General features: G+C 45.8%; 1 pseudogene; it reads right to left on the bottom strand.

Annotated features, from left to right (window-relative positions):
• Window positions 1-84, bottom strand: LOC123433759 (annotated as a pseudogene).
• Between the last annotated feature and the right edge of the window lie 11,832 nt (window positions 85-11,916).

Raw genomic sequence — 11,916 nt, forward strand, 5'->3', positions numbered from 1 at the left:
AGTCGAGATTGCTAATATAAACGAGTTGTAATCGGAGTCAAGACCGTGCAGGATGTGGGAGATGACTTCATCTTCATCAACGGGTGTGCCGGCCGGTGCAAGTTGATCTGCAAAACCCTTCATCTTGGTGTAGTAAGAGGCAGCAGAGAGATCACCTTCCTTCGTAGTGGAGAGTTGGCCACACAACTGAATTTTGCGCGCCCAAGATTGGGAGGCAAAAAGCAAGAGAATCATCTGCCAGACGCCGGATGAAGTGGTGACGTTGTGGACTTGGAGGAGAACATCCCGCGAGAGAGATGCCAGCAGGAAGGTGAGGACCTGCTAGTCCTGGCTATACCAGATGGTGTAGGCAGGATTTGGGGCGGTGGTGGATTCCTTCTTTCCGGAGACATCTGTCTCCACGATCAGAACGGCAGGGGGCGCCGGTGAGGAACCATCGAGGTACCCCATCAGGCCGGCAACCGTGATGTGAGGAGGAACCTGCGCCTTCCACACCAAAAAATTGTCTCTGGATAGTTTCTCGGTTATGGTATGACCAAGGGGGGCTAGGGAGATGGAGAAAGACATGGCGGCGGCTGAGGAGGAAGATGCATTGGACATAGGTGGAAGAGGAAAGGCTCTATACCATGTGAGAAGGAATATGGTAGAAACGTATGCCTAACCGGCAGGGACGTATGCGTCTTATATAGTATGCCTAACCGGCAGGGACGTATGCGTCTTATATAGGGCTTAAAGCCAACCAAATACACAAGATTACATGAGATAAGAAGTGGTTAGGATTGATCTTGTAGATAGATTTTCTCTGTAGATAAAGATCAATCCTAACATTCTATCTGTAAGTTAAACACACGCACCCCTAACATAATTACAATGTCTAACACGGTGCATCATGCGAGTGCTCAATTACATGCATATTTTTCCAGCTTTGTTCATGCATGCACATTTTTTCTACTCTTATCATGCATTCCATTCAAAACGGATATATATAGAAAGGTTATCATTCAAAGAACTAGGCTAGCACATTCGATCGTAGAAAGATTGTAAGTAAGCATTCACATAGTAAGGACACATGAGGATCCTAGCAATTATTCGGATCATGCATGCACATAGCAAGAACCTAGCAAGCTATCTGAGCATCCCAATAACCTACTCCCTTCATTCCTAAATATAAATCTTTTTAAAGATTTCACTACGGACTACATATGGAGCAAAATGAGTGAATTTACACTCTAAAGTATGTCTATATATATTCGCATATAGTCCGTCATGAAATGTCCTAAAAGACTTATATTTAAGAAAGAAGGGGGTAGAATACATTCTGGTTGTAGCAAGAACCTAGCAAGCAGTCTGCCAAGCACCGATCGTGGATTGTGTTGTCGATGGCCATGAGTGTAAGGGATGCAGTTGAGGGTCGACTATCGGAGAAACCGTATGGGATGTGACAGAGACAGAGAGAGAGATGGGTGTGCCGCAAATGCGCAGTGGCTGGTGATATCAGAGGGCGGAGGCAGATATGAGATTTATCATCCTCTCCCGTTCTTCCCAACGTGAACATGCAAGAGGCACGTGTGGCTCTCGCGAGCCTGGCTGTGAAGAAAAGATCGATTCGGTCGTTCCCCTTTAGCATGGCGCTGGATTGATTTACGTTCCATGTGGTTTAGGCGACAGATGCAACCAAACTATCCAAACGTCCGATTTTTGCACCACACGAGCCTGGTTGGGACTCTTGCCGGTTATCGAACGCCTCTTTGACTATGATTTTCGTACTTTTTCCATCAGTAGGGAAGATGTACACATATGGCAATTTTCTCCTTCATGTTCAATTTTGGACTCTACGATGTGAACTTTGACAACATGGGAATTTGGTGTTCTTTTTTCTAACATATCTCATGGCAGTTATAATCTATATTCTCACATATTTCTTGATTTTTTTTCATCAACCCCTGAACATTCTTGTAAAGTTTCCCTGTTTTCAGTGAGCAATTCTATCGCTAGAATTTGACATGTCCCACATGTTCCCCAAATTTTGACACACATGTCAATTTGCCATGGCCTTTAGTTAACAACTATGTTTTGAAAGTTTGCCATATGCCCTATAGAATAGAAAATTAAAAAAAATGACATGTTACTTTTACTATGTTTTTATTGGATAGCCATCAAGTGTACTACTCAGATGGAAAAAATTTAGAATTTTGTTTTTCTACAAATGCCATGGTAAATTTTAAACAGAGGCAACTTTTCTGTTTGTAATTTTTGGAATTCCTCAATTTATGTTATGGTCACGTGACATGTTTTAGACTACTTTTTGGATTTGTCATGGCTTACTTTCTACAAAATATTTATAATCTCCACATTGCGAACTTTTAGAAAAACATTTTTTTATAACTAATGGCAATTTCTTGTTGTTTTTGTGTTTCTTTTTCTCATTGTTTGAGTTATGTAGATTGACAGTAGTTTCATTACATATATCATGGCAATTAATCATCAAAAGGATGACAACTGTTTTTTGATAGTTCTAACATATGGTGGTATGGAGTTGTTTGACCACAAAACATGACAAAAAAATTTAGCACACTTACATGCATTTTTAACATTCATGGTAATTTTTACAATGCATGCTTTCTGGCGTTATACTGGACCACGGCAAATTATTTGTTATGCATACCATGACAATTGCATATATCAAACCAAAAAGAGGGGGGGGGGGGGCTTCTTATGATCAAATCATGGCAAAAATGAGGAGAAAGATAAAACATGATTTGAATCGTGCAAATAAAAAAAAGCTCAGGCACCCCATGTCAGAGTAGTATTGCATGTCAAGTTTTCGATCAAGGTTTATTGATGCCTGAGGGCTGCTTGCATGCCTATTAACCAATTATCCTGCTGGTTCACTAGTGGAGAAAGAGGTATTAGAACCGGTTGGTAAGGGCCTTTGGACCTGGATACACATCCGGTGCTACGTATCCGGGACTAAAGGCCCCTCTTTAGCACCGGTCTCTTACAAACCGGTGCTAAAGGCCTCCACGTGGGCGCCAAAGAGTGTGCGCAGGCGGAGGTCCTTTAGAACCGGTTGGTAACACCAACCGGTCCTAATGCTTTTTTTTTCTTTTTTTTCCTTTTCTTTTCAGGGTTTCCGATTCCGTATTTCGGTGTTTCCGTGTTCTGTATTTTCAGGGTTTCCGTTTACGTGTTTTCGGTTCCGTATTTCCGTTTACGTCTTTCCGATTCCGTATTTCCGATTCCGTGTTTCCGATTCCGTGTGTTCGTGTTCCTTTTTTACGAACATGGAATCGGAAACACGTAATCGAAAACACGTATCCGGAAAGTCCTCGTACTTATCGTCGATGTTTCTCCACTGCGACCCATCAGCGGGTTGTCTCAGCATATCGTCTTCCTTACGGTCTTCTTTGTGCCATCGCAGCAACTTGGCATGCTCTTTGTTTCGGAACAAACGTTTCAACCGTGGTATTATAGGAGCATGCCACATCACCTTGGCAGGAACCCTCTTCCTGGGGCGATCGTCGCCCCCAACATCACCAGGGTCATCTCGCCTGATCTTATACCGAAATGCACCGCATACCGGGCAGGCATTTAAATTCTCGTGCTGACCGCGGTAGAGGATGCAGTCATTGATGCATGCATGTATCTTATGCACTTCCAATCCTAGAGGGAAGACAACCTTATTTGCTTCGTACGTACTGCAGGGCAGCACGTTATCTCTTGGAAGCATCTTCTTCATTATTTTCAGCAGCTTTTCAAATCCCTTGTCAGATATTCCATTCTCTGCCTTCCATTGCAGCAATTCCAGGGTGGTGCCCAGCTTTTTCTGGCCATCTTTGCAATTTGGGTACAACAATTTTTTGTGATCTTCTAACATGCGCTCCAACTTCAACCTCTCGTTTTCACTTGCGCAGTTTATCTGTTCTTCACGAATGACCTGACGAAGATCATCATCAGACTCATCAACAATGTCCTCAAGTTCAGGCTCGTCTTTCCCCATTTCAGTATCACCGTGTTCACCGAACATATGATAGTTATCATTATCCTCTTCTTCTTCATTGTCTTCCATTACAACCCCTCTTTCTCCGTGCTTGGTCCAACAAAAATAACTGGGCATGAAGCCTTCTTGCAACAGGTGGGTGTGTATGGTTCTTGAGTTAGGGAAATTCCTCTTATTCTGGCATTTTTTACATGGACAAAAAATAAATCCATTCTGCCTGTTTTTCTCAGCCACATTGAGAAAACTATGCATGCCATTAAGGAATTCGGGACGACGTCGATCACTGTACATCCATTGCCGGTTCATCTGCATTATATAAATTTATCAAAAACCATTATGCTAAATCATCATGACTAAATTAATTAATTAATACAAAAAGTTGATCACACGTTAAAACCAAAGTAGCGTAGTGACCATACATATATAGTTCTCATAAAAATACACACTGAAACCAACCATAAAAACTCTCTCTAATTAATGCATTTAAAAACAACAACAAATGCGATCAAAATCGCAACAAAGGTAACAATTGACCCGACGGCATAATGATACCAAGCCTCTTTACTAATTGCATATTTTCTAATCTTTCTAATCTTCAGGCGCATTGCGTCCATCTCGCTCTTGTGACCATCGACGACACCGGCAAGAACCTTTTCCAAGGTCATCTTCTCTCTTTCAGTTTTTTCCAACCTTTCTTCAGTTTTTTTCAATCTTTCTTTCAGGCCAACATTTTCTTGTTCAACTAAGTGTAACTTCTCAACAATAGGGTCGATTGGCATTTCCGGTTCCACTACCTCCTAGATAAAAATATCTATGTCAAGTTGGTCGGCGTAATTAATTGTCATATAATCAGGAAATGAAAATATGTAGTTATAAAAGATAATATACCACATCCGAATCATAGATTGGACGAGGGCCAACGGGGACGGATATCAAAACCATGGCGCTATACATATAAAAAAAATCTTACACAATAAGAAAATTATATAAAAGTAAATATGTAAATCATACAACTCAAAATTTGTTTTGGTAAATAAAAACAATAGGCTCACCAAGGTTGTGTCGGTGACGGGGCGATCGACGGCGGTGAGGAAGGGGACAAGGCGCGCGACACTAAAAAAACCACAAATCATAATTAAATTTGAGCTCAAATTGCATATGTATACATAACAAATGATGAACTCTCTCTAGCTTAGGCATTTCATCAAACACCTAGCTAGCACAACAAAAATGAAATGAGCAAGAAAACGAGCAAAACTTGCAATTCCGGAAGAGGGAATGTTGATGCTAACCGTAGGACCGATGGGTGCCAACAATCTTGACAAATGGTGGAGAAAAATAGGGATGGATTAGAGCTCCCAAGAGGAAGGAGAGAGCAAAAATGGAGTTGAGCTCGAGCTGGAAAAAATGGAGCTGAGCTTGGGGTGGAATATAGGGGAGGGCTTTAGGAACGGTTTGTGTTAAAAACCGGTGCTAAAGGGTCTGACAGCGGGGCCCCGCAGTTGCTGCAAAAATGAGAAACACAAACCGGTTCTGGCCCAGCGGACAGACCCTTTAGAACCGGTTTATATCCAATCCGGGTCCAATGTGGTTGGCTCAATGCCCTGTTTTCTATTAGTGGTTGTTGTTTTTGGAGATAGTTTACCAGGCTAGCTGCCTGGTGAACTCCTCACCCCGAAACATGCATATAAACAGCTGTCATCTTCTCTTTGTAAGCGGTGTGGTTCTAATAAAATGGTGCATTTTTTCGCCTAGGAAATCTACAAAACGGTACTGTATATGGTAATATCAACACCACAATCTTTCTTGTGTGCCATGATATGATATGACTGCTATAAAACCGGCTGACCCACGGGCCGCCTGCCCGGCTTGTAAAAGGACGAAAAAGGTTTCTCCCGCTTTGAGTTACAAAGCAACCAGTCAGAACATCCGACGATGGATGCTGTGACAGAAAATACAGCCACGCTTAAAAGAAATGAAAAAACATATAAAACAAACAAATGCCGACCACAACTGAGCGACAAAAAAACACAAAAGACTTGCGACCGCCGCGCCCACCAAGAGTCTCCCACCAAGCTCAAGACTCCAAAGCGCCGGTACCCATTATCACCTTCAAGAAGGAATGCGACGATGACGACACTGCTGCCAAGGGTTTTCCCCGATACGCGACTAGGCGGGAGGAAGGGTAGCCCCGACGCCCTCCAGGAAGCTTCGGTGACACCCAAAGGCGTCACCGTGTCAGTGTCGGCCGGGCCGACAAGGGTTTTCCCTGATCCCAACCTGCACCTCGGACGCTCCGGAGCCTGCCACCAAACCGACCCACACCCTGCAACAACAAGGTCTTGAGGCCCCTGCTCCGTCTCACCATGGCACCGTAAGGAAAGACGTGCACGGCGACGAAGAAGAGCCGGGACTAGGATCACCAGTACCGTCGGCATGCGGGAGGGCTCAACCTCCACCGTGAACAATGATAGCCGACCGGACGCAATAGCACGAGCATGCCAGGCCCGGCCGGGATCTCCCCTCGCGCGCGCCGCGTAAAGCTCCCGCCATCGCGCTGCAGCACGCACGCCGTCGACGATACCGCCCCCGTTCTAGCTGCTCCTCCTCACCACCACCTAGAAGACAACGCAACCACGCCGGATTTTGGCCCGCTAGGACTGAGATGGGCCCCGCAGGGCCCAGATCTGGGCCGGGGACGCGTCGCCGGCCACCCCGCACCAACACGTCGCCCTGCCGCCAAGGAGCAGCGCCGCCACCTCACCCGCTGGCCCCGGCCACCAACGCCAGGTTGCCGGACTGCAGCTAGGCCCAGCTGCACCGCCATCATCCCCTACCCCGGAAAGGGGAAACACGTGCGGGGGGAGAAAGGGTCCGCCGCCGCGGACACCAACCGGGCCAGCGTCGGGGGCGCCTGTCGACGATGACGGGGGAGACGGGGGAGGAGGAGCCCGCGGGGAGTAACTCGAGCGCCGCCCCGGCCACCTCCCGGGGAGGCGACGCGAGGACGGATCCGGAAAGGAGGAGGAGGGGGAGGGGGGTGGGGGAGCAGGACCGGCGGCCGACGACCTGCGATGACGGGGCGGTGGCAGTTGGAGGGGGAGGGCGGAACCCTAGTCGCCCCTGTCGCGGGAGCGGGTCGGGCAAAAGCCTGCGAGGGTTTTGGAAGTCCCACCCGGCTCGTAAAGGACGCTCGATTTTGCCTAAGGTGGTTGGATGAAGCTCAGTGGAGACCGGGCCGACGATTCATCTGAAACCATACAATACAAGCATATGACTGGTGCTGGCCGCGCTCATGGCTTTCATGGCGATGGCGCTCGTCGCCTCCGACACTGGATGGAGTTCGTCCGCTACTAGGATTACAGGTGGTCGTGCGTGTCATCTGTAGCTTATTGCTCGATCGGTCTTGCACTCATGCTACCATTCTTACGAATGTGCATGGTGGGTTGAACTGTTGATCATGGGCTGCGTGGCGGCTTTGCAATTTGGATGCTTCATTTGTTAGGTGTCTTCTCGGGGTCTTCGTGGTGGCGGCGTTGGTGTACTGCGATCACTGGATGCCCATGCCAGCTTTCAAGATAAGTTCAAAAGAATCTTGCTATGAATATTTTTGATGCAGCTATGCCGCCCGGCTGCAAACTCTCCAAACTATCTTACCTAGCCAAATCGGCGAGCACAAAAAAGTGAGGGAAAAAAATAGAACATAGCTCAGAGTTGCTCTTGGCATCTGCAAGATCAGATGTTTGCATGACGACCCAAGTTGTCACGAGAGAATTTTCATCACCACTGTTGTTCGTTTTTGGGTTGATGGAGGCTCGAACTCTCGACCTCAGGGATCGAATTCGCTAGCCAACTGCGCCACATCCCCAATGTTGTTTGCTTGGTAACGATTGCCTTAGTAATCTGTATTTATTTGGGAAGTCCCGTTCTTGCAAAAACAATACTAGCAACCCTGTTAAGGTGACTGCATAGTGTATGCATACACTCAAATGTTTTTTCTTTCATATTAATGATATACTCCCTCCATTTTAAAATTCTTGTCTTAGGTTTGTCTAGATATGAATGTATATAGTCACGTTTTAGTATTTAGATACATTCATTTCTAGACAAATCTACAACAAGAATTTTGGGACGGAGGGAGTATACAACTGGACACAGTTCACAACATTTTCTAACTGAACGCAATGACGTACACAAGATGCCACGCGCGAATCTTGATGCAAGGATAACATGTCAACACCCTACCAAATTAGTTCGCTTCTTAGAGCAAGTACAATAGAGCTGAGTTAGGTGGCTATAAGGAATAAACTAATATATTTTTATTTAGTTATTGGAAAGAGAAGAGGGGATAGAAGGTAAATGGGCTCTTAGTTAAGAGTCAGCTCTAACACGTGTTTCTAGGCGTTTTATGAGTATGAAAGGTGGGTCATATAATAAAAAAATAATACACTTTTGCAATTAATTATTGTACATGTTGACTATAAGATGGACTACAGATGACATGGCAATGGCTTATAGCCAGCAGCTAGCTATACTATTGTACTTGCTCATATTGTGCTTGCGTAACTACATCCGATATCATGGTTGACTAGTAGGGCGGGACAAAAAGAGAACATCCTCACCGCCCTAGACGGTTCTCCCTCCCCATTCCACTCTCCCTCCAAGCTCAGGCGTGCGTCCTCTTCACCATCGACAAGAACCATGACTTCTCCTTCCTTATTTCATGTGGCCACAAGGGTGGAAGCAACACGGTTCGTCATCTAGAGCGCTAGGAGAGCACAACGTCATCATCATTGGTGAAGGAGGCGAGGGGTGGGACGTTATCAACATTGAGAGAAGCTCAGATATGGGTCAAGGAATGTTTAATTTCAGACTGGAGAAGTCTCGTGTCCTCATTGAAGTGGCACGATCTGGTGCTTGACGGGAGATTTGAGGCAACAAGGAATGACGACAAGGGTCACGATCGTGGAGGGAGCATCAACACATGGACACATGCACATATTGTTGGGAAACGTTGCATGGAAAACAAAAAAATTCCTACGCACACGCAATACCTATCCATGTTGATGATCATCTACGAGAGGGGAGAGTGAATCTACATACCCTTGTAGATCGCTAAGTGGAAGCATATATAATGCGGTTGATGTAGTGGAACATCTTCGCGATCCAAATCGCAGCCCGTCCTGTGATCTCATCACGATCCGTCCCGCGATCCCATCACGGTCCATCCCGATTTAGTACCGAACGGACGACACCTCCGCGTTCAGCACATATACAGCTCGATGACGATCCCCGCCTTCTTGATCCAGCAAGAGGGGTGAAGAGGTAGATGAATTCTCCAGCACGGCGGCATGGTGGTGGTGGTGCTGGATCAATTCCAGCATGGCTTCGCCTAAACCTGCTGAAAACCGATCTAGAGGAGAAACAGATCTAGCGAGAAGTAGAGGGAACACGTGGCAATTAGGTTAAGCTTTTCCCTCTAAATCCTCTAGTATATATAGGAGGGGGGAGGGGAGGAGGCAGCCAAAACACCCTCTAGGGGTTCGGCCGAACTAGGAGGAGGTGGAAGAGTCCACCTCCAATCCTACTCCAAGTAGGATTCCTTTCCTACTTGGACTCCTTCCGTTCCTTTCCTTTGGGCTTTTCCCACCTCTAGCCGCATGGGCCTTATTCCTTGGTTTGGCCAGACCACTTGGGGCTGGTTTGACTCCTCCCACAGCCCATGAGGTCTTTTGGGTCAAGACACCCCTCCCGATGCCCCCCGGTACCCTCCCGACACTCCTGGTACACTACCGATGAGCCCGAAATCTTTCCGGTGACCAAAACAAAACTTTTTATATATCAATCTTTACCTCCGGACCATTCCGGATCTCCTCGTGACGTCCATGATCTCATCCGGAACTCCGAACAACCTTTGGTCACCAACACCTATAACTCAACTATACAGAAACGTCACCGAACCATAAGTGTGCACACCCTGCGGGTTCGAGAACTATGCAGACATAACCTGAGATACTCCCCGGTCAATAACTGATAACCCACAAGTATAGGGGATCAATCATAGTCCTTTCGATAAGTAAGAGTGTCGAACCCAACGAGGAGCAGAAGGATCTGACAAGTGGTTTTCAGCAAGGTAATATCTGCAAGCACTGAAATTATCGGTAACAAGTGATTGTATGGTGAGGTGATTCGTAGCAAGCAACAAGTAACAAAAGTAGAAACAGTGCAGCAAAGTGGACCAATCCCTTTTGTAGCAAGGGACAAGCCAGGACAAAGTCTTATAGGAGGAAAAACGCTCCCGAGGACACACGGGAATTTCTGTCATGCTAGTTTTCATCATGTTCATATGATTCGCGTTCGTTACTTTGATAGTTTCATATGTGGGTGGACGGCGCTTGGGTACTGCCATTACTTGGACAAGCATCCCACTTATGATTAACCCCTCTCGCAAGCATCCGCAACTATGAAAGAAGAATTAAGACAAAGTCTAACCATAACATTAAACTAGTGGATCCAAATCAGCCCCTTATGAAGCAACGCATAAACCCTAGCAACCCATCATCTACTTACTACTTCTCAATGCCTTCCTCTAGGCCCAAATAGTGGTGAAGTGTTATGTAGTCGACGTTCACATAACACCACTAGAGGAAAAACAACATATAACACATCAAAATATCAAACGAATACCAAATTCACATGACTACTATTAGCATGACTTATCCCATTTCCTCAGGAACAAAAGTAACTACTCACAAAGCATAATCATATTCATGACCAGAGAGGTAATGAGTAGCATCAAGGATCTGAACATAAACTCTTCCACCAAATAATCCAACTAGCATCAACTACAAGGAGTAATTAACACTACTAGCAACCTTACAAGTACCAATCGGAGTCGTGAGACGGAGATTGATTACAAGTGATGAACTAGGGTTTGGAGATGAGATGGTGCTGATGAAGATGTTGATGGTGACTAGTCCCCTCCGATGACAGGAGTGTTGGTGATGACGATGGCGACGACCTCCGGTAGGGAAGTTTCCCCGGCAGGATCGTCCTGCCAGAGCTCTAGATTGGTTCTGCTCAAGTTCCGCCTCGTGGCGGCGGCGAATCCATGAAAAAGCTCTCTTCTGATTTTTTCCGGACGAAACCCTTCATATAGCCAAAGATGAGCGTCGGAGGGGCAACAGGGGCCCCACAAGCCTTCCAGCCCCGGCCAGGGGGGTAGGCCGGGCCTGGCAGGCTTGTGGCCTCCAGGTGGCGCCCCTCTGGTACTTCTTTCGCCCATTTTTTTATGTATTCCCAAAAAAATCCACGTTGATTTTCACGGCTTTTGGAGTTGCGCAGAATAGGCATCTCAAACTTGCTCCTTTTTCATGCCAGAATTCCAGCTGCCGGTATTCTCCCTCTTCATGTAAACCTTGCAAAATAAAAGAGAAAAGGCATAAGTATTGTAAAGCAAATAACAACCCAAAAAGCAATAAATATCAACATGAAAGCATGATGCAAAATGGACGTATCAACTCCCCCAAGCTTAGACCTCGCTTGTTCTCAAGCGAAAGCCTAGCTCAACAAACATGACCACATGTTTAGGGAGAGAGGTGTCGACAAAACAAGATACGAACATGCAGGAATCATGACCAAGATTAGAACAACAATACCAACATATAATCTCTCATGCTAAAGTGATAAATTCTTCACAAAGTAAAGCATGAATCAAGAACCTTACCGAGAAGTAACAACCGATAGCCTTTAGTCATGGAAGCAATTGCAATTTATCACAACATCATAAAGAGTCAAATAAGAGCTTGTAAAGCAAATCCACATACTCAATCATCTTTTCATTCTCTACAATTGCTACTACTCATGTGGTACTCATGAGATCAAAGGTTCAGCTGTACACAGAGAAAGATAGGGGC

Source organism: Hordeum vulgare, chromosome 2H (genome assembly GCF_904849725.1).
Source record: "Hordeum vulgare subsp. vulgare chromosome 2H, MorexV3_pseudomolecules_assembly, whole genome shotgun sequence".
Taxonomy (NCBI): domain Eukaryota; kingdom Viridiplantae; phylum Streptophyta; class Magnoliopsida; order Poales; family Poaceae; genus Hordeum; species Hordeum vulgare.